This window comes from Erinaceus europaeus, chromosome 9, assembly GCF_950295315.1.
Source record: "Erinaceus europaeus chromosome 9, mEriEur2.1, whole genome shotgun sequence".
Lineage (NCBI taxonomy): Eukaryota > Metazoa > Chordata > Mammalia > Eulipotyphla > Erinaceidae > Erinaceus > Erinaceus europaeus.
In genome coordinates, this window is record NC_080170.1 from 40,844,818 (window position 1) to 40,867,288 (window position 22,471).

Genomic DNA, 22,471 nt, shown 5'->3' on the forward strand with positions numbered 1-22,471 from the left:
GATTATATAGCATCAAAGCTTCCTTCAGTGCAGTGGAAGGGCTTGGAGCTGCATCACACACAGGGCAAAGAAGTGCACTATCCAGGTGAGCTAGTCTGCCATCTCCCACCATCATGGCTTTAATCTGACTTTAATCTGATTTTCTACCATGGCAGTGAGGTAGGCTCAAGGCTTCCCGTTACCTTTGCAACTCTGCCTTCATTACATCCATTCTGTGTGTGAAAGAAAAATTAGTTGTCCGTTTGATATTTTAAAATTGTCACCATTCAAATCAGCCCTGCCAAAGGGCTTGCAATCACAAGCTGTTCATTCTCTGCACCCACCACTCCAATAGATAATGTGAATTCAACCGAGGCAGAAAGGCAATTCCAGGAAATAGCCACCAGGTGGAAGCATCGAGTTAGAAATAATTTGGGCGTGAGCAAGGGAAAAAAAAAACCACTCTGGCACCCCAGAAAATCAGTGTCTGCAGAAGTAATAGAGCTGCTTAAAAAAAAACACTTTTTTGAATAGATTAAGAAAAAATGGACAAGTGAAAACAATTCCAAGGAGAAAAATAGAATGCAAGAGGGATCAAAGCTCACAAGGAGAAATAAAAATCCTCTCTACATCCTCCACGTAGAGTGAAAACGACTTTGGAGGAGATGGGTGATATGCCACCAGATTCTTTCCCTCTCACTTTTAATCTCCAAGAATCTAGGAACTCTACACGCCCTAAGGATGGCTGCAATCCTTTTCTACGACCCTAAATTCGTGATGTAGGATGTGTTATGAGAAGGGAAAATTTATACCACTAGAGGGTGCTACAAGCCCAAAGACACAAACACTAGAGCCAGGCTGGAATGGTGAATTGGACAGGCGCCCTTGCCCCAGCCCCCTACATGGTGGAGATAGAACATGCTGCAAATATTCCAGGGGGCTTCTCCCCTTGCTGCCATCTTCACACCATCCCCATGTAAATAAAGATGTAGCCTTGAGCCCTGCGGAAAGAGTTACTGAAGATGATGGGAGATCACCAAATTCTTGAAATTTTTTTGGTTAATATTATTATTTTGCCACCAGAGTTATCTCTGGGTCTCCATTCTGGCACTAAAAAGCCACCGCTCCTGGTGGTCATTTGTTCCTTATCTATTTTTATTTCCTTTATTTTCTACTAGATAGGACACAAAGAAATTGAGAGGGGAGAAGTAGAGGGAGAGAGAGAGAGAGAGAGAGAGAAGGAGAAAGAGGGAGGGGCTTCTGCTCATGAAGGGTCCCCTGAGCAGGTGAGGAGCAGAAGCTCAAACCCGGGCCCTTGCACATAATAACATGCACTCCACTTGGTGCACCACTGCCTGGCCCCTGCTCTTTTATTGCTGTGTTGTTATCTATTATTATTCTTTTGACAAGAACACAGCTCAGTTCTGGTTGTTGCTGATGGTGCCCTTGATCAAACCTGGAACCTCCCGTGTGCCAGTCCTGTGTGCTGCAGATGCCCCTCTCCCTTCACCCACCCCCAGCTCTTGTTTCAATTCAGAATCCTGCACTCCATGCCACACCCCCTCCTCACACAGGAAGGCACTGTCCATGAGTTCTTGGATTTACACAGGATTGATGAGTGGTAAACTCCCCAAAGCCATGCAGGTGGACTCCAGCAAAGAATAGAGATGTGCTCACCAGAGAGATTTTTCAGAGGTAACACATTTTCCACGCACTGTTAAAGACACGGCTGGGAAACGCTCCTCAAAATGATGGAGTCTGGTGGCAAAAGCCCAGATAAATTTCCCTTTGCCCAGTGAGAACACCTATCCACCTCCATGTTAAGGCAAGTGAAAATAGTCATTCAGTTCCAAAAAGCTCCAGAAAGGTGATGTTTGACTCAAGATGTGTAACATTTGCTCACCACTGGAGGGAGGGAGAGAGAGAGAGAGAGAGAGAGAGAGAGAGAGAGAGAGAGAGGAGAAAACACCCTCCTCACCTCCTTTATTCTTTCATGGCCAGAGCCTCCCCACTTCTGGTCCCACATCAATGCAGAACTCTGGCTCTTCTTCCTCTTCTGCCCTCTAATTCCTGGGTAGAAATAGTTTAGTGAGGTGAGGCCTAGATTGTCCCTTAATGAATGTTTCCTCCCAACAAGGACTTGGCCATTGGGCATAGAATGTAAGCTACACTCAAGGTCTGTTAATTGACAAAAGTGCCTGGGGAGCAAGAACACCCAGGGAGGGCCCTCTCTCATCCCACTTTGCATTTTTCACCTTCAAAACTCTTAGGTGACGGGTCCAGGGTCCAGCTGTGCTGCCCCTCCCCCCACTTCTTAAAAACTAGATGCAGCACCAACCTGGAAGGGAGATAATAGCCCCCCCCCCCCCAGCCACAAAGCACTTTGCAAATACAGGTTGCTATAAATAAATGGTATTTGCTTTAGGCTAAATCTGTAGCTACAGCACACGATGGATGAATCTCGCAGTGGCATCTCAGGGTATGAGAACTGGTGCACACTCCACATTGGGCCCTCACCCTGGCCGGCGCCCATGGCATAAGGCAGCACAAAGGGGATAAAGGTGACAGAGCAGGGCTGGGGGACTGAAGGCTCCAGAAAGTGAGCACAGTGTCAGCAGGGAAGTAAATTGGTACAATTCCGGGAGGCTGCTGAAGAATCTCTCTCCCTGGAGCTGGTGCCCAAGGCAATGAGATGCTAATGACATCACAGCAGGAACTACAGAGGCAGCAAAGAAATCAGGCAGCAGGGAAATCAAATGCAAAGGAACTCTGGGCGCAGCCATTGAAGGCCTGGAAACTGGATGTGGGTGCACTCTGCACTCCTGACATCCCAGAATCCAGGTGCTGCCCTCACGTCTCCCCACCCCAGTCAATAGGATACTTGTTCCTGCCAGAAAGTCCTGGAGGTGCCTGAATTCACATTCCATCCATGTGCCAGGCTCAGATACGTCATCTAGAATGAATGTTTGACTACAGCTTTTCACAGAGACTTGGGTCACTCTGGCTAGATCTCAACTAAACTCTTAAGGCTGCTAAGGGACACACACTCTGAGGCCTGAGCCAAAGACAGGACAATGTATTAATAACCAGGGAGAAGAGGACAGGGCATAAACTGCTCACTTTTCTCTCTGCCTCTGCATGAGAGAGGGAGAGGGAGTGGGGGAGGGCCCAAAAGTGGAAAGTCCTTTGTCTAATGTAGGCATACCCAATCATATCCATGCCCATGTGCACCCATCACCTACCTCTTCACCCATCCATTTATGCAACCATCATTTATCTATTATCCACCCATCATTTGTCATCCATTACCCACCCATCATTTATACACCAGCCTATCAATCTATGCATTCATCCACTAATATTTATATATCTCTGTATTTATCTATCTATCAATAGGCCCATTTGTCCATCATCCCTTTATATCCCATTTATCTGGATAAATACACACACACACATATATAATTTATGGAGGAGGGGAATGTGAAATATATTATCATCATAGGTCTGATTTTTTTTTTTTTTTGCCTCCAGAGTTATTGCACTATGATCCACTGTTCCTAGAGGCCATTTTTTCCTTTTTGTTGCCCTTGTTTATTGTTGTTGTTGTTATCATTGCTGTCATTGTTATTAGATAGAACAGAGAGAAATCGAGAGAGGAAGACAGGAGGAGAGAAAGCTAGATACCTGCAGACCTGCTTCACTGCTTCTGAAGCAACCCCTCTGGAGGTGGGGAGCTAGGGCTCGAACCGGGATCCCTATGCCAGTCTTTGCGCTCTGTTTCATGTGCCCTTAACCCACTGTGCTAACCACTGCCCCCCCCCTTTTTTAAAGGAAACATACTTTTTATCTTGTTTTGGTTTTGCCTCCAGGCTTATCACTAGGGCTCTATGTCTACACTACAAATCCACTGCTTCTGGAGCCCATTTTTCCCCATTTTTGTGGCCCTTATTGTCATTATTGTTGTTGTCTGTTGTTGTTGTTGGATAGGACAGAGAGAAATCGAGAGAGGAGGGGGAAGAGAAGTCTAGACACCTGCAGACCTGCTTCACCACTTGTGAAGCGACCACACTGCAGGTGGGGAGCCAGGGGCTCAAACCGGGATCCTTACATCGGTCCTTGTGCTTCGCGCCATGTGCGCTTGACCCAATGCGCTACCTCCTGGGCCTAGAGGTCTGAATGTTTTAAAAGTCAGAAAATTTTTTTAAAAATCATTTGCAAAAACTAACCAAATAGAATATGGTGTTATTCTGAGGACAGCCACTCTACATAGAGCTCTAGCTTCCACAAGCATCACAGAGCTTGAACAAGCTGGTCTGCAATTCCAAGCCCTGCAATCAATGAATGTCCCACAGGTACCCTGAGCTCCGCATGTCACAAACTATAGTTGCTCTCTCCGAGAATCTGTTTCATCTCTTGTAAGTTTTAGCTCAGGAAACAGCCCCAGCTTCCCAGTTGCTCAGGATAGCAATTCTGCAATCCTGGCTTCAATGTTGTCCTGTGCTGTGCTCCTGATTGAGCTAGCCCCAGCCTAGTGTCTTCTATCTATTTTCTCTACCTCCCCCCAAACCATATATATATATATCTTCTGCCATCCCCATGGGCACAGTGTTTTAAAGTGTCAGGTCTTGCCAATACCCATATTCAGCAGAGAAGCAATTACAGAAGCCAAAACTCCCACATATTTTGGTCCATACTCTCAGAGGGGTAAATGACAGGGGAAATAAACCAGAGGGCTCTGTACCGCCATTCCTCCGGGACCTGAAGTATTTGTCACCAGGAACCCTGTTTTTATACCAGCAATGAAAGGGAAGTGAATCTGGAAAACAACGGAGCCAGACACTGTTTCTCTTATCTGAGAGCAAAGAGGGAAAGAAGAAAGGGCACGGATCAACAACAGTAGAGAATGTTCCATCCTCCTATGGGAGAATGGACAACACACTCTATGCTACACCTGAGGAAGATGGGTCCTGAAATTGGGGCAGCTTGGAATGTTCCTACTCATGACCATAGAATGTGAGCTCAGAGCTACAGGGATGCAGAGGTCACATAGGCTCCTAACCTCATTATGGGCCCCAGATCACATCAAATCCATGGGGTTTACAGTCAATAATGTTTATATCCCTTTCCCATATTTGGGAGCTACTCTCTTCCCTGATCCAGCTTTCTGGTCCTTTTTCCAGCCATGACATCATCTTCCCAGACAATAACTTGGACCCACCAGCATATCAGATTTCAGGCTAGGGGAAAAAAAAAGAAAAAAAAAAAACTAGTATAGCCACAGGCCCTTTGGAATATAACTTAAATATGCCTAGTAGTTATCCACAAAATGGAGGACCCCCACAACTCTTCATCTGCACTATTCCAGCCTTTAGGTCCATGATTGGTCAACAATTTGTTTGGCTTTGTGTGTTAATTCTCTTTCAGCCACCAGGTTCCAGATGCTAGCATGATGCCAACCAGACTTCCCTGGAAAGACAACCCCACCAATGTGTCCTGGAGCTCTGCTTCCCCAGAGTCTTGCCCCACTAGGGAAAGAGAGAGGCAGGCTGAGAGTATGGATCAAGCTGTCAATACTCATGTTCAGCAGGGAAGCAATTACCAGAGCCAGACCTTCAACCTTCTGCATCCCACTATGATCTTGGGTCCATACTCCCAGAGGAATAAAGAATAGGAAAGCTATCAGGGGAGGGGATGGGATACATAATTCTGGTGGTGGGAACTGTGTGAAGTTGTATCCCTCTTATCCTATGGTTTAGTCAATGTTTCCTTTTTATGAATAATAATAATAACATTAATAATAATAATAAAAGAAAGGGCACTGGTAAGTAGTAATAGGTGTAGTGGTGATTTAGAAAGGAAGTGAAGGAAGGACTATTGATAAATAAATAAGGGTACACATAAATATAGATAAACAGATATAACCTGTATCAGTGACCTTGAAAGAACTTCTGCAGTTTCCACTAGAGGGGGTGGGACATAAAACTGTAATGATGGGAACCGTATAGAATTATACCTCTATTATCTTACAATTTTATAACTTGTAATATTGTAAGTCAATATTAAATAACTAATAAAAATAAATAAAATAAAATGTCAGGTCTGAGCCTATGGAGTTTAATTTCTGAACTTAACCCTTGATATAAACTTTGGGCTATTTCTTTCTGTGCCTTCATTTTCTCCTCTATAAAATGGAGACAATAGCTGAGCCAACTTGGTAAGGCTGTGGAAAAGATGACCTGGTGTGAGACATCTCCACCAAAGGTTGTCACAATGTTTGCCACTCACCTGCCCACCAGCCACCCCACCCAGTGAGGGATTCCTCCAGGAGTGAAGTGACGACGTCTTGTTCTCCATCATAAACCCCACAGAGCCAGCCAGCATGCGACGTGACTAATGCATTTGACTATTCATTAAACAAATATTTATTGAGTGTCTACACATGCTGGCTGAATTAATAAATCATTCATAACGGCCTGTATACAAAGTGACTACTTTATCTTCTGTAGCCTCTAATGAGACAAGCCACAGCAACAAATCATTTCCCACGTTTACATCCTGGGTTCACTTGAGAGTTCCCAGTTTTTTTATAAGAGGGCCAACTACCCAAAGTGAGTCCCATAAAAGGAAAGTGGTCAGAGATCATAAAGGTGAGAACATCTGACCCCTTCTCTGAGGGCTCAGGTTCAATCTCTAGCACCACTGTTAGTCAGAGTTGAGCAGTGTTCCGGTCTTTCTATCTGTGTCTTTCTCTAGCTCTCTCATTAAAATAAAACAAATCAAGATATTTTTTTAAAAAAGATACCCTTTGCAAATTTTGTGAAGTACAAACAGGCATCTCCAGGGTTATTAACTTGAATTGGGAAATGGCATTGGGGGCTAGGAAGATAGCATAATGGATAAGTAAAAGTCATTCATGCCTGAAGCTCTGAGGCCCCAGGTTCAGTCCCCAGCACTACCATAAGCCAGAGCTGAGCAATAGTCTGTTCTCTCTCTCTCCCTCATTGAAAAGAAAAAGGAGAAGGAGAAAGAGAAGGAGGAGAAAGAGAAGGAGAAGGAGAAGGAAAAGAAGGAAAAGGAGGAAAAGGAGGAGAAGGAGAAGAAGGAGAATGGGAGGAGAAGGAGAACGGGAGGAGGAGGAAGAAGAAGAAAATGGTATTGAGATTGAAGGACTCATGTTTAAGAAAGAGAATGAGTAGCCGATAGTGGTATGAAAGAACCAACACTGGTCCTCATATGGCTAGGAAATAAGGGAGGAAGCTGTACCCACCAATGTCATAAACAGCTGAGGTGACAAGGACATCAATCCAGGGGGCAGGTGCCTCTGGGAACAGTGTGACTATATCTTTTTTTTTAAAATATTTATTTATTTATTCCCTTTTGTTGTTCTTGTTGTTGTAGTTATTATTGATGTCGTCTTTGTTGGATAGGACAGAGAGAAACGGAGAGAGTAGGGGAACACAGAAAGGGGGAGAGAAAGATAGACACCTGCAGACCTGTTTCACCGCCTGTGAAGCGACACCCCCGCAGGTGGGGAGCCGGGGCCTCGAACCGGGATCCTTATGTTGGTCCTTGCGCTTTGCGCCATGTGCGCTTAACCCGCTGTGCTACCGTCTGACTCCCAAGTGTGACTATATCTTATTGGGGTCCAGTATGGCAAGTTTACTTCAGCAGCAGAAAAGGAAAATGCAGTATGACAGAGACTCATTCTGGACCCCAAGCATGATCAGAAGAATGAAACTTGACACATACACACATGTCTCCTGCCATTTCTCCTCTTGTCCAGCTCAGCCTGTGCCCAGGAATCCAGTAGCTTCTACCACTTTGCATTCCTCACTACCCATTAGTTTAAAAACAATGTATCTCTCTCCCTTTAGGAAGTAAATGATGGAAAACTGTGACTTCACAAGTGTTTCAAGCTCTCAGAATTCTCAACTCTATAAAGAGTTTATCTTACTAAACCAAGTGGTGGTGCACTTGGTTGAGCACACATGTCACAATGTGCAAGGGTTCAAGCCCTCAGCCCCCACGTGCAGAGAGAAAGCTTTGCAAGTAGTGAAACAGTGTTACAGGTGTCTGTCTCTCCCTCTCCGTTTCCCCCTTTCCTCTTTATTTATGGCTGTTTCTATCTAATAAATATAGATAATACAAAAAATTGAAATAAAAATAGTTCTTCCTGTTCTCTCACAAATGAATGCCACATGAACGAAAGAGAAAAGGAAAGAAAAGAAAAGAAAAAGGAAAGAAAAAGGTCTGGTCAGGAGGTGCCGCTTCCCCCTTTTGCCTTTAAATTAGAGTCACTCTCTCTACACTTCAGAAGTGGTCTCTGGACCCTAAAGGAAGTTTCTGCCACCAGCTGGTGGCGAGGTAAGAAGCATCTCTGGGTGTGGGGAGTTCAGTGCAATCATAATCAGACTTTAACCACCCACCACTGGGGACCAAACAGAATATCATTAACTGGGAGACTTAAAGAAAAAAGGTATCTTCCAGAAAATTGAAAAAAAAATTTTTTTTTTCTTTTGCTTTAATTGACACTCAGCTAGTAAATGCTGACTTTTCCATCAACTCTTATGGGCATTTTCCTTATCTTAAAAGGGGGGAAAGAAAAAGAAAGAAAATTCTGTTTTCCAATTTCCTGCCTACCTTGTGAAGCATTGCTACCACACAGAACTGAAGCCAGTTTCCCTGTCACCTGCAGGTGAGGACAACCCAGCCTGCCAATCATGACTATGCAGTTCTGGGAGCCAGGGGAGAATGGAATAGAAGGGTGCCTGCACTTCAAACAGCTTAAACAAGATTCCAAATGTAAGGCTACATTTTCCAAAGACTGCTTCCTCTTTCTGACCATTCTGCCAGGCAGACAGCTAGCTGAGGGTTTTTTTTATTATTATTATTTTGTTTTATTTTATTTATTATTACTATTATTCGACTGAACCTGCAACCTCCCATGCCTCAGGCATGAAAGTCTTTTTTTTTAATATTTATTTATTCCCTTTTGTTGTCCTTGTTGTTTTATTGTTGTAGTTATTATTGATGTCATTGTTGCTGAATAGGACAGAAAGAAATGGAGAGAGGAGGGTAAGTAAGAAAGAGAGGGGGAGAGAAAGACAGACACCTGCAGACCTGCTTCACCACCTGTGAAGTGACTCCCCTGCAAGTGGTGAGCCAAGGGCTCGAACTGGGATTCTTACACCAGTCCTTGCACTTTGTGCCACTTGCGCTTAATCTGCTGTGCTACCTCCAGACAGGCTACCTCCAGACTCCCAGGCATGAAAGTCTTTTTGCATAACCACTGTGCTATCTTCCCATCTCTGATAATATAATAACCATGAACTCAACCTCCCAAAGCTGCCATCAGCCTCTCTTGGGTTCAGGACAGCTTCACTACATTTGGGTTGAGAAGCTGAGTTCCAGAAGTAGCAGGGTGGTCACAGCTGCCAAGGGACTGATTAAAAACACCAAAAGACTTGCCAGCATGTTCACGTAGTCTAGTCAGCCAGTCACACAGCCTGTGCCAATCAATAGGGACAGAAGCAAGACCCAAGGATGGCTGGGAAGCCCTAAAGCTTTTCCTTCCCAGTGGACTTCCATAATCAGCTGACTGTCAGGCCCCAGGGGGCATAGAGTGGCCCTATGTGTGGGCTTGTCCAGTCTTTCACTCAATGTCCACACTTGGTAAGTGTTCCACTAATGCACAGGATAGAAAGAAGCAAAGGAATTCTGAGGGATTCTCTGGACAGCACCTGTGTTTGGGCCGTGGGAGCCTGAGAAGATAATGTCTCTCACAACCCTGAAAAGTCTCTTTCTGTCTTCCTCCTAGCCTTTCTATATTCCAACTGAACCCTACTCTGCCTCTGTGTCCCCAGTAGAGGTAATTCTCTGGCACTCCTGCTGTGTGTAGAGGGACCCCTCACCTCCCACCAGCAGGAGTCTGATTTTATGCATTGTCTATCTCTCTGGATTTTGGGGCACCTACTCACCTTCACGTCCTATAAACTCAGCATCTATAGAGCCAGATGGTGGTGCACCTGGTTGAGCACACATGTTGTGTTGGAGGGAAACTCCATCTTGGCTCCACTTCCCAAAAATTCTGGCTGCAGTGTAGTTTGTAGTGTGTGTGTGTGTGTGTGTGTGTGTGTGTGTGTGTGTGTGTGGGTGTGTGTGTGTGTGTGTGTGTGTTTGGGACTGGTAACATAAGTTCCATGCAGGTGTGTGGGAAGGGGGGTGAGGGGCTTTTGTTGAGCATATGTGGCTTCACAGCAAGACGTTCTTCAGTTCTTGCTGAGATGCTGCAAAGCCTAGCTTATCTCTAACTACCAAATGGTCTAGAAATTTTTAATAAAAATATTATCCAATAATAACACTACTCCAAGTGGCAAGGGAACCTTGTAATGGTCTCCATTTTCCTCTCGATACCCATCCAGCTTCTGTTTTTCAAATGAATTTGGATGTTAAATCCTTTCACTGCCCTGACCAATTTATTCTGCAAATTAACTGTAGATGACAGAACTCAAGGCCCGTTAGCACTTAGCTGTGTCTGGCTGAGACTAAACGCAGCTTGCCTAAGCTAAGGGCTCCTGGGGGTGGTTCTGTTTGTGAATTCTGCACAAGTCTACCCCTCACTTCTTACAAAAACGTACTGAGTGAACCAGGACTGTTTATCCTACCAATGACCTGTGCCCTCTGCTTGACCAGTCTGGTCTCTGCAGGTACACATCATGCTGAATAGGTTTTGCCCAGAGTGTGGGAGGGAGCCTCCTGGCTCAGCTGGGATTCAAACCCACCCATAAAAGGTGAGAACAGCTAAACAAGCAGGAAAACAAAGGCTGCAAGAAGAAGAATAGATCTTGACCACTAAGCCTAAGGATGTCACCTTGAGAGAACTTGGTAGTGGAAGAGGATGGAGACAGCTATATGGTGTGGATTCTCACATGGAGAAATGGATCAGCTCCAGGCACCAGAGCAGAGAGGCTGACAAAGAGGAAAGCAGCCAGGGGTCTAGGTGGCAATGTTACAGAACAATGATTGAAGGAAGGGCAAGAGGATTTCAGAAGCATCACAGGGAGCCTCAAAAGCAACCATAGCAGCTCTCCCTTTAAATGTACAAGGGTGGTCACTTTATGGAAGCTGGATTGCACACATTCCGTATATTTCTGGGGGAACAGAATTAAGATAGAAGGGAGAACATGCCAGAGAGAAGAGGCTATTGAGCCCAAACAATGTGTCAGGCCCAGCGCTCAGGACTGGTCAGTAAGGTATAAGTCTACTTCCCAGGTGCAGTGATGATGGGGGATGTGGACAGGAGAGTGGCCTTGGTCATATATCCAGGAGGATGTGTTGGAATCTACTTTGGGGTGGGGGAGGTGAAAATGAAGAGTCTGGATGTCTTCCAGAGCCACATTTTGTACTGCTCTGTGGCTGGCAGAAGAGATGGTGAGCTCCTGGTGAGCAGATGTTCACGTGGCAGCCAGGCAGGCAAGTTTCAGAGGGCTGAATTTGGGAAGAGGAAATCCTACATCCCTCGTTAACAACTAACTGTCAGGTTGCTGTTAGTTTGTGCCCTGATCTTCACAGAACTCCGCTAAACCAGCGGGTAGAGCTGGGGTCTGCGTGTTGTCAGGCATGCCAAATGAGTCGGGCTCAGATGGTCTTCAGAAAACATGTTGGGATCCACCACCTAAACAAGAGTAACGGACTTTAAATACTGTCAAAACACTTTCAGAAGAATTTCCACTAGCAACCACTATAGGAAGAAGAGACAAAAGTAAGGAACATAGGGTCTTTAGGCATTTTCAGCCATTAGCATTGGATAGGAGAAATAAACAGCTCTAGTGGAGTTTGGGAACACTGGAGTATCTGCTCAGGGCCTTAGGGTGCAAGCAGCCTCATTTGAAAGCTACTCATCCAGAGGCCAGTGCCAGTGGCATGAAGTTCCAAGAGTGCTCCCCTACAGTGTGAGAAACATGTTGGTTTCAGAGAAGGTTACACCTGTAGTCACTCTGCTTCCTGGATTTTCTTAGACAAGAATTACCATGTGGTCAGTGTTACATCAGGCAGTGAAAATGAGAATCAGAAATGGTTAGGCTCTTGAGCAAGAGCAAGAGGATTGTCTCACAAAGGAAAGACTTTGAAAAGAAGAGAATGCCCATGTAGACTGCTCCATCTAGGGACCAGCTGAAGGGAGGTGGGGACACACATGAAAACCAGGTCTATTGCTCTTCCCCAGACAAGAAAGATAAATGTACTAGTAAGCACATTAACAAATCATATCACAAACTCATCTCACTCAACCACCATCAAGAAAACATTGTCACAGCTGGTAACCAAGATTGAATGATGCCCTTACTCATGGCTTCATAAGTGCAGACACAAGTCTCTAGCAGCCCTAGGGGATGGGAAACAGTGAAAAGATGATGCCGAATTCACAATTAGGTCCTGACAACATGCTTTGATACAGGATACCAATCAAAAGATGTGTGGGTGGGTGGTTTTCTTCAAACGGTAGCCTCCCAGGCAACCTTGCTCCTATCGTACTTCTTCATATAACATGATTTCATGTCCTGCAAAAGCCCCCCTTTTCCCCAAGGCTGACAAAGCCAAGGGATCCTTTAATTACTAGTAAGGAGAAAATAGAGAAGATGGTACTGATTGAGTTTTAACTAGTTTTTAACTATAAAAGTTCCATACTAGTGGAAGAAGTTGAAATGTTAATTCCCCCCAAGCCAACCTTCTTCATTACAAAATATTTATCCCTGAAATGCAATGCCACTTGGAGGATGCTGGTATGGGAAGGATGATAGTATAGGAATGGCAGCACTTAAGCCTCTTCATTCCATATCTTGAATGACTATTTTAATCCTTAGATGTTAGTACTAAAGGAATGCTAGGTTTCTATATCCTTTTTATTTTCCTAGAAAAAGGGTGTATGTGTGTTGGGGGTTGGGGGGTAGTGGAGCTGATCCTTATCAGGTATCAGCAAGACCCCAGGTATCTTTATCTTGCATCAATCTGGACTCAGAACCCCACAGGAACATACAGAAACTAAGCCACTTTAGGTAAATGAAGTCATGAATTCTATTTGTTCCTAAAGCTTGAAGCTCTAGAATATTGTATTTAATTTTCATTACCAGGGTAACAAGTCTACAGGAGGACAATGCAACACTGACTTTAGTTCTCATGTCAAACAGATAAAGCCGCACCATGAAATGAATTGCTGCACGCACATACATACACACATTACACCCTATCCCTATCAGAACCGGAAATGTTCTAAAAGTACTAAAATAACAGGTCCTTTTAAAAAGGGTTAATTATGCATCTCGGATTGTTAGCACCATTTACTTTTTGGTCATATATTTCTTGATGCCCCTTTTGTGTTCCTGTCTTCAGCCGTCCAGAACTTTCATCCTATTGAGAAGTTGGGCAACATCAAAAGATCCAAACTGCAGTTGAATTCAATTTGACATAGCAAATAGCTATTGAATATCTGTTTACAAGGTAATGTGCATATCATTTGAATCTACCAAAATGAATTGCAGGGAGTCCCTGCATTCAGAGGATGTATTCTCTTTCAGAGGAGATAAGACAGATGTGCAGAATCTAAGTACTATTTATACAAAAGATCAAATAAAGACCATCATCAGTGTCACTGAGGAGGGGCTTTTGGAGTGAGACCTTGAGGGTTTAGGACAACAATGTCTATAGTCTATGGCAAAAGCTGGTAAATTATTTTCCTTTATAAAAAGAAGTCGAGGAAAATATAGGCTTTATGGAGGAATCAGGAGGTTCCTGCTATCTTTGGGTTTAAGAAGACAATAGATAGTTATTGCTATAATCACATTATTTGGCAATTGGGTTAACTTTGAAATATACCTTTGTTAAGATTTGTTGTGTCATACACATCACCATAATTTGTGTCCTTTGACATTATTTATATAACCTCTAGGGTGGGGCTCACTTTCCTGCATGCTTCACTCAATTCATATCAAATGATATTGCATCCGCCAATCCCAACCTAATCAATGCAACAACCTCAGCATGCTTCACTTCAGACTGTGTCCAGAGACATCAGACATGGAATGTCAACCCTTCACCCTCACTACTCAGGTGAGACAGCTCTTTTCACAGTACTCTCTAGTTCCATTCCAGGGGGTTCACTTCCTAACAAAGTCACAAAACCTAGATGCAGACCAGGTCCCATGAGACAGAGCATATGTTCACATGTATCCATAAATTAGGGCAAAATATATACCTGAAAGCAAAAATACACAATAGTCTGAAGTGAGTCAGTATCAAGTTCATAATGAAATAGTGTCCACTTAGACTTAGATACCCTCCTCACCTACTTCCTATTACAGTTCTTTCACTCACTCCAAAGCTAACCTTAGCATAGCAAGGACTGCAAAAGCTGAGTAAGGGCAAGAGACTGGCATACTTTAACGATGACTCTTTAGTCACTACCAGGACACCCAATCAGCTGGGGCCCTAATCGGGGAGTCCTGAGATTCCCAAACAGACATGATGGGCCTAGGCCTCAAATAAATACCTTTCTTCATTGTTACCTGTAATTTCTATCAGGAACAACACAATAGACCCCTTTGTGGGACCCCATAGGACCTTGCTCTCAACTTGGGTAAAGAATGGTAGAGAATGTTCCATCCTCCTAAGGGAGGATGGACAACATACCTTATGCTACACCTGAGGAAGATGGGTGCTAAAATTGGGGGCAGCTTGGAATGTTCCTACTGATGACCACAGAATGTGAGCTTGAATCTACAGGGATACAGAGGTCACATAGGCTCCTAAGCTGATTATGGGGCCCAGATTGCATCAAATCACTGGAGGCTTACAGTCAACAATATTTATACCCTTTTCCCATATTAGGGATCTGCTCTCTTCCCTGATCCAGCTTTCTTGTCCTTTTTCCAACCATGACATAATAACCCCAGACAAAAACTTGGACTAACCGGCATATCAGATTTCAAGCTCAGGAGGAAAAAAAGAAAAACAAAAACAAAAACTAGTATAGGCACATGCCCTTTGGAATATAACTTAAATATACCTACTAGCTATCTACAAAATGGAGGACCCCCCCAACTCTTTATCTGCACTATTCCAGCCTTTGGGTTCATGGCTGGTCAACAATTTGTTTGGCTTTGTATGTTAACTCTCTTGTCAACCACCAGGTTCCAGATGCCAGCATGATGCCAACCAGACTTCCCTGGACAGAAGACCCCACCAATGTGTCCTGGAGCTCTGCTTCCCCAGAGTCTTGCCCCACTAGGGAAAAAGAAAGACTGGCTGGGAGTATGGATCGGCCTGTCAACACCCATGTTCAGCAGGGAAGCAATTACAGAAGCCAGACCTTCAACCTTCTGCATCCCACAATGATCTTGGGTCCATACTCCCAGAGGGTTAAAGAATAGGAAAGCTATCAGGGGAGGGGATGAGATACAGAGTTCTGGTGGTGGGAACTGTGTGAAATTGTACCCCTTTTATCCTATGGTTTAATCAATATTTCCTTTTTATAAGTAAAACTTTTAAAAAAGAAAAAGAAGATCTGGGTACAGCAAGTTAAAGAGACAGCCCCCACCTTATTAGAACCTACATAGCAAAGCTTAGAATTTTTCTACCTATGGGTTTTTCTTTCTTTTATTTCTTTCTTTATTTTTTTTTAAAGAATTTAGGGAGCCCAGCGGTAGCCCAGCGGGTTAAGCGCATGTGGAGCAAAACGCAAGGACCGGCATAAGGACACCAGTTCGAGCCCCCGGCTCCTCACCTGCAGAGAGTCGCCTCACAAGCAATGAAGTAGGTCTGCAGGTGTCTACCTTTCTCTCCCCCTCTCTGTCTTCCCCTCCTCTCTCCATTTCTTTCTGTCCTATCCAACAATGACAGCAATAACAACATCAATAACTACAAGGGCAACAAAAGGGAATAAATAAATAAATAAATAAATTATTTTAAAAAACGACTCAAGTATCACATTCAGTTTTAAAAAAAGAACTTAAAAAATATCATCTTTATTTTATTTGAGAGACAGCTAGAAATCAAAAGGGAAGTGGGTGATAGAAAGGAAGAGAGACACCTGCAATACTGCTTCACCACTTGCAAAGCTTTCCCCCTATAGACAGGGACCAAGGGCTCGAATTCAGGTCCTTGAACACAGTAATGTGTGCGCTCAACCAGGTGTGCCACCACCTGGTCCCTCTTTTCTTTCTTATTTTATTCTCCAGGGTATCACTGGAACTTGGTGAAAGTATCACAAATCCATGGCTCCTGGTAGCCATTTTTTACCCATTTTATTAGATAGGACCAAAATAAATTGAAAGAGGAGGGAGAGAGAAAGAGAGAGACCTGCAGACCAGTACTGCTGCTTGTGAAGTGTTCCTTCTGAAGGTGAGGATCTGGGGACTTGAACTTGGTTCCTTGCACAGGTCTTTGCACTTAATACTAAAACTATGTGTATTTAACCAGGTGCGCCACTGCCTGGCTCCCTAGAATTTTTCTATTTACTTACTAGTTTTCCTTTCTGTCTTAAAGAACTTTTGGTTTTTAGGTCTATTAATAGCATTACTCAAAACAAGTACTAAGAAAAAGACGTTCCAATTCTAGTGTTTGAAGGGACAACCCAAATGAGCACTAAAAGCAGATTTTTTTTCAACTAAAGCTTCAAAAAATGATAATTTTAATATGTATCACAAAAATATAAGACAAAAAGCCCAGCATTCAGAATTGTCAAACAGAACATGTACATAGAAGTCACTTCTTGCAGAATATCTTCTTGGACTGGGGTGTCATTGAACCCATTTGGGAAAGTCACCTCACAGTGACATTAGGCTTTCTCAGCCTTGTGACAGTTTACTGGCTTTGTCACATGACCCCATTTGGAGCAAGGCTCAAAGGCTTTAGGTGTTTTGTTTTAAAATCACGCAGCCCCAGAGCCTCTAATCCTCCTCTTCCTTTGGCATCACTGAGATACAAGATCTTCAAAGTCACACTTTGCCTGCTTTCTCTAGAACCCCCACTAGCAGCCTTTTTTGGACTATCCACCAGGCCTGGCATCTTTTGCTGGGCTGCAGGGTCTCAAGCACTGGGTTCACTGATAGCAGCCTCCCACCCATTAGCATTCACCAGCTGTGAGATGCAGTTCCTGGTGGGTTTTCAGATGACTCCTCTCTGTTTGTTCCCAGAAGCTGACATCTACAAACATGACAGCACATTCAGGGAAAGTCCGAAGCAAGCCAGCTCCAGCCTCTCTGCGCAGACCCAGGGGAAAGGGGGCTGTGGCTGGGGGCTACAAGCCTCTCACATCCCTAGAATTGATGTGAGTTTTGACCTGGGCTTGTGGTCATTCCCACCACACATCCTTTAGTGTAAAATCTAGAATCAACATCAATGAGAAGATAATAAGGAAGCAAGCATATGTTCAGAGCAGCAAGGCTCAGAGTTTGCCAAAATCCGACCTCCAGGCGACTGCAGGCAAGTGTAAAGCATGTCTCTGTTTGATGCACCTGATTCCTCCCCTACATCTCAGCCCCACTCTGCCCCACTTCTGCCTCCACCCACATGGCTTCCAGCAGACAGGCCACCCTGACTGTCACTGGTGCAGCTCCCTCCTGAGATGTGCTTGCATCAACATCCCCAGAAAGGTCGACCAACTGTCCAGGGAGTCTCCAGCCAGAAGCTTCCAGAAGCCAAGTGTTCCAGTATCAAGTTCTGCTCAAGGCCACCCATGCCAGCTCTGGGAATGTTTGAGCTCCAGAGTTTTACATTTTTGTTTAAAGATTTATTTAGATGGGGTAGGTAGCATAATGGTTACGCTACCTAATGCCTAAGGCTCCTATGTCCCAGACTCTAATGCCTAAAGCTCCAATGCCCCAGGTTCAAGCCCCACCCAACCCCCCTCACCACCATAAGCCAGAGCTCAGCATTACTTTAGTAAAAATAAAATAAATAAAATAAAAGCTTTATTTATTTCTCCAAGGAAGAGCCTGAGAAGCCAGAACACCACTCAGGTCTGATATATGAAGGTGCTAGGGATTAAATCTGGGATCTCAGGCATGCAAGTCCTGTGTGCTAACACTGAGATATCTCCTGAGATGTCTAGATTGTTGCTGTTCCATCCTGGGGAAGTGACCACAGCACACAGGTGCTCTCTGCCTGTGTGCTAGAAGGATTCTGTCCTGCTACCTTCTGGCTTCCATTCCTTCCACCTCTAGAGTCACCTACTAACTCTACTTCCCAACTGATAGTCACACCGACCACCCTCACAGCCCACTCAAAGTCCTTGGCATCTGTCTACCCCTCAAATGCTTGTTTGTATTCTGTCCCTCTCACGTCTGACCCATGAGGTCAGGTTTAGCCCTCCTCCAGTACCATTCACCCCATGTCTGCACAAAGTGGAAACTCAATCAATATTCATGGAGTGACAGAAAAAGTAAGGCATGAGGGAAGCATTTTTTTTAATAAAGAGAAGGGCTGATTAAATTAGAGGAGAGAGTTTTCTTTGGTTTTGATTTGCTCCTGTTTTTTTTTTCTCTGCCAATCAGTAATGACCTCTTCCAGGCCAGGACCCCAGAGCAGGAGCTCTGGAAGGTGCCCTCATGAGGACAGGCCTCGGGGAGCAACCTGGTGGACATCTGCACAAGGCGTCTCACCCACATCTTTATCCTCTAGCCCTAGAAAAGAACACTGTGAAGCTTGGGAGCCATTGTGGTCTAATTATCCTTCAAAGCACCATCTCTGATCAATATTGACTCAGAACCCACTTGGAGCAGAATCTCCAGCAACATTTATGGGAACCTTGGAAGAAATGGGGGTGGGGGCACTGTGGAGACAAAACAAATGAAATATCTCAACCTGGAAATGCCCTCAAACTCATCAATCTAGGGAGGTCCAATTAGCACGGCAACTGGCATAGCTTGTGAATAGTTGACAGCAGGGGACAGAGCAGTCATGCAGAGCTGCCTCTGTGCACTGAGCTTGGCTGGGCAAAACCCTGAGGAAACAAGACAATGTTGAGGGAATCAAGGAGGCAGGTTTACTCCATTAGGCTGTTTTCCACTGTCAGTGCTGCTCACATTTTACCCACAAAGCACGTATTTTTACTGGCATTTTTATTGAGAAATGGAACCAGAGAAGTGCTTCTTTTAACCTATCTTTTCCTTCCTTCCTTCCTTCCTTTCATCCTGTCTTTCTTCCTTTCTTTCTCTCTTTCCTTTTCTTTTTTCAACAAGCATAAGCAAACATAGGTTACCATCCTTCTGAGTCTGCTTGGTTTTGGCAAGGATTGGCCATCACAGAAGGTTCCTAGGGATTGTGTTCAGTGGGCTGGGTCAGACTTACCCAGTACTGGGCCTGTCACTAGGACTTCACCCAGCCCACAGGGGTATTCAGTCTCTGGAGACCTGTGCTTCCCATTCCAGGGTCTCTCCCAGAGCCCCTCAGTGAAGAGAAGGGTTACCTTCAGAAAAGATTTTGGAAGCCTGTTATGAAAGTGCCACCTGCCTTCTGAGGAACTTTCCAAGAAACAGGAAGAAATCTCAAGGTGGAGAGGGTGTCCAGGGACTCACTGGGGCCTCATCAGTGATGGAGACAGAAGTGATGTACTCTGGAGCCCTGTCATCGCATGAATCATCTGCACTTGGACACCACTGGTAGTTGGGGTCAGGGCTGAAAAATGATGTCAATGACTCTCATTAAAAAATAATAATAATCAATGCTATGCCTCGTCCATCTCTTAGTGATTTCATGCATGGTAGTCTATTCTTAAGTAATTTTTTTCCTATCTTCTCCCTTGAACCTGTATCTTCTAATAAATAACACAACTGAGAAGTTCAATGAGACTCAGAGAGACTGTCCCTAAAGTCAGAGAGATGGAAATCAGAAATGGAGTGGAAATGGCTGGTGACTAAGCAGATGAGCTTAAGTAAAAGGGGCTGGGGGACTGTTATAATAGTCTGTGCTTCAGTTCAAACACAAGTTGCATGCTCCACCTAGTAGAGCTGTTCCTCTTTTATTTCCCCCTCTCCTCAGAAAGAAATCCCCCCTACTTGCTCAATAAATTAAAAGCAACTGTAGGAAAGGATGATAAAAGAGAGACTATTGTTGGCTCCTAAGTAGCTGATATTGAGTGGTCGCTGGAAACATGGATTAACAATAACAGCAGTTCCTAGTATGTATTTATTTATTTATTTTAATATTTATTTATTGTTGGATAGAGACAGAGAGAAATGGAGAGGGAAGGGGGAGACAGAGAGGGAAAGAGACAGAGAGACACCTGTAGCCCTCCTTCACCATTTATGAAGCTTTCCCCCTATAGGTGGGGACCAGGGGTTTGAACCCAGGTCCTTGTGTACTGTAATGTGAGTGCTTAACCAGGTATGCTACCACGTACCTGTTCCCTGTTCCTAGTATTTACTTTTAGTTTTGCCTAGCCTATTCTTATGCCACATGCCAGGATATAGTATTGCATTCTCTCTCTCTCTCTCCCTCTCTCTCTTTCTCTCTCTCTCTCCCTCAATCAAAAACCTGGAGCACATAATGGTTATGCAAAGAGACTCATGCCTGAGACTCCAAAGTCCCAGATTCAGTCCCTTGCACCACCATAAGCCAGAGCTGAAAATTGCTCTGGTAAAAAAAAAAATGTTATAGCAAAGAAAAGATGGATAATGCCTAGTACAATATTGTCTTCAGATTAGCAAAATGTTGGGCCAGTCAGGCAGCCAGGAAGAGAACAATATTTGGGAGATGTTGTTTTAGACACACACACACACACACACACACACACACACACACACACACACACACACACACCATATCAAAAGAAGAGAGGGAGAGAAAAAGCATGGCATTCACTCATTCGCTCATTAAAAAGCACTCTTTGTCAGCTAAGTGCTATGTGTGTTGTTACTACACATCACCAGATATGGCAGTGGCAGTGGGTGGGGGATGGGGAGAGGGTGCTCTGAGAGTCCTAGATGTCTCCCAGCTTTTTGGATCCCTCATATCTCAGAATGGGAATGAGGAAAGAAAAGGCAGATGCCTAATAGAAACAGACACACTGGTAATACAATTCTCCCTGAGCCCCAACACCCACTCTTGTCTCAACTTGGCTGGTGATAAGACCAGAGGCCCAGGTCTAGGGACAGAGCAGTGGCCAACAGCACCTTCTGGTGGTTCCCTAGTCCTGGGTACCAGGGAGGCAGATGTGGCTGTACTTTGATCAGTGCCCCTTGCCTATGCAATCAAAAGGCAGTGTCACCAGGGCTGCTCATCACAGGTATTTCCCCAATACCCTTCTCCATAGCAGCCCTTACCACACCCTCTGCTCTATTCCCATCCAAAGCTCTTCTCATGTGGGAGGGAGAACTCTCACTTCATTGGCAGCTACTTTGCTGTCCAGCAACAGAACCAACCCTGGGACTGAAGACAGTTGAGTTGGTGCAGGACATGATGATGCAGATTTGAACATGCCAGGCTGCCTTCACCATCCCCTTCCACCAGCCTGGTACACATGTGGCCTGTGGTTTCTTAAATGCATGGCTGTATTTCTACCAACAGTGAATGCTCACTGGGCAATTTTAACTGATAACGCTTTGACATTTCTATCAGTTGCTCCTTTGTTCAAAAAAGAGCTGGGTGGCATAGGAGATGGCATAATGGTTATGCAAAAAGACCAGTGCCTGTAGCTCCAAAACCCCAGGTTCACACCCCACCACCATCATAGGACAGAGTTGAGCTGTGCTCTAGTAACAAAACAAAACAAAGAAAGAAAAAAAAAGCTGTATGAAAGATTTCATTAAAGTGATGCTAACCATCATCGTCACAGTGGCCCTAGGGTGAGCTGAAGCACATCACATACTTTTAAGATGTCCAACATTAGACTTTAGATAGAGTCATTGTTTTCAATCCCTACAAAAGCCTTGCTTGTAAGTATAAGTAACATTATCTTTACAGATAATGGGAACTGAGAATGAGGGTCACTAGGTAAACTTCTCAAGAGTCCCAGGTAACAGAAATGTGGAGGCAGACCATTAGACTCTAAACCTTTGCTATAAATGGCTACACTCAGCTCCTTCCTCTGGGTTATCACTGAATTCACCTACTTAACCCTAAGCCAGCATTATGAAATGCTGCATTCTCTTATCAAAAGTAGAACTCATCTGCTGAGTATATGGAGCCACAAAGCACTAGTGTAGAAAGGAAAAAAAAAAAAAAAACCTCTCTGTCTCATAATTTAAGTCCATTGTTGTACAGAAGAGAATATCCTTGTTAGGAGGGTAATTCCTCAAAGTTAGCTGGTTGGTTAATGGCTTAACTGGGACAAAAGGCCCAGGTTTATTTCCCTCAGTATGTAGCCTTAGGGTTGGGTGGATAATATAGATACATAAGCTCATGATAAGGCATGTTTCTCCCAAAGATCTGAAGTCCCCAAATGAGCCAAGTTCATGTCCTCACAACTGATGCAGAATATTTTCTTGTGGACTGATCCATA

General features: G+C 44.3%; 1 protein-coding gene across 1 annotated transcript in view; it reads right to left on the reverse strand.

Annotated features, from left to right (window-relative positions):
* ASTN1 (astrotactin 1) overlaps positions 1-22,471 on the reverse strand; it is a 320,336-nt gene that overhangs the window by 23,384 nt on the left and 274,481 nt on the right. The window lies entirely within an intron of this gene.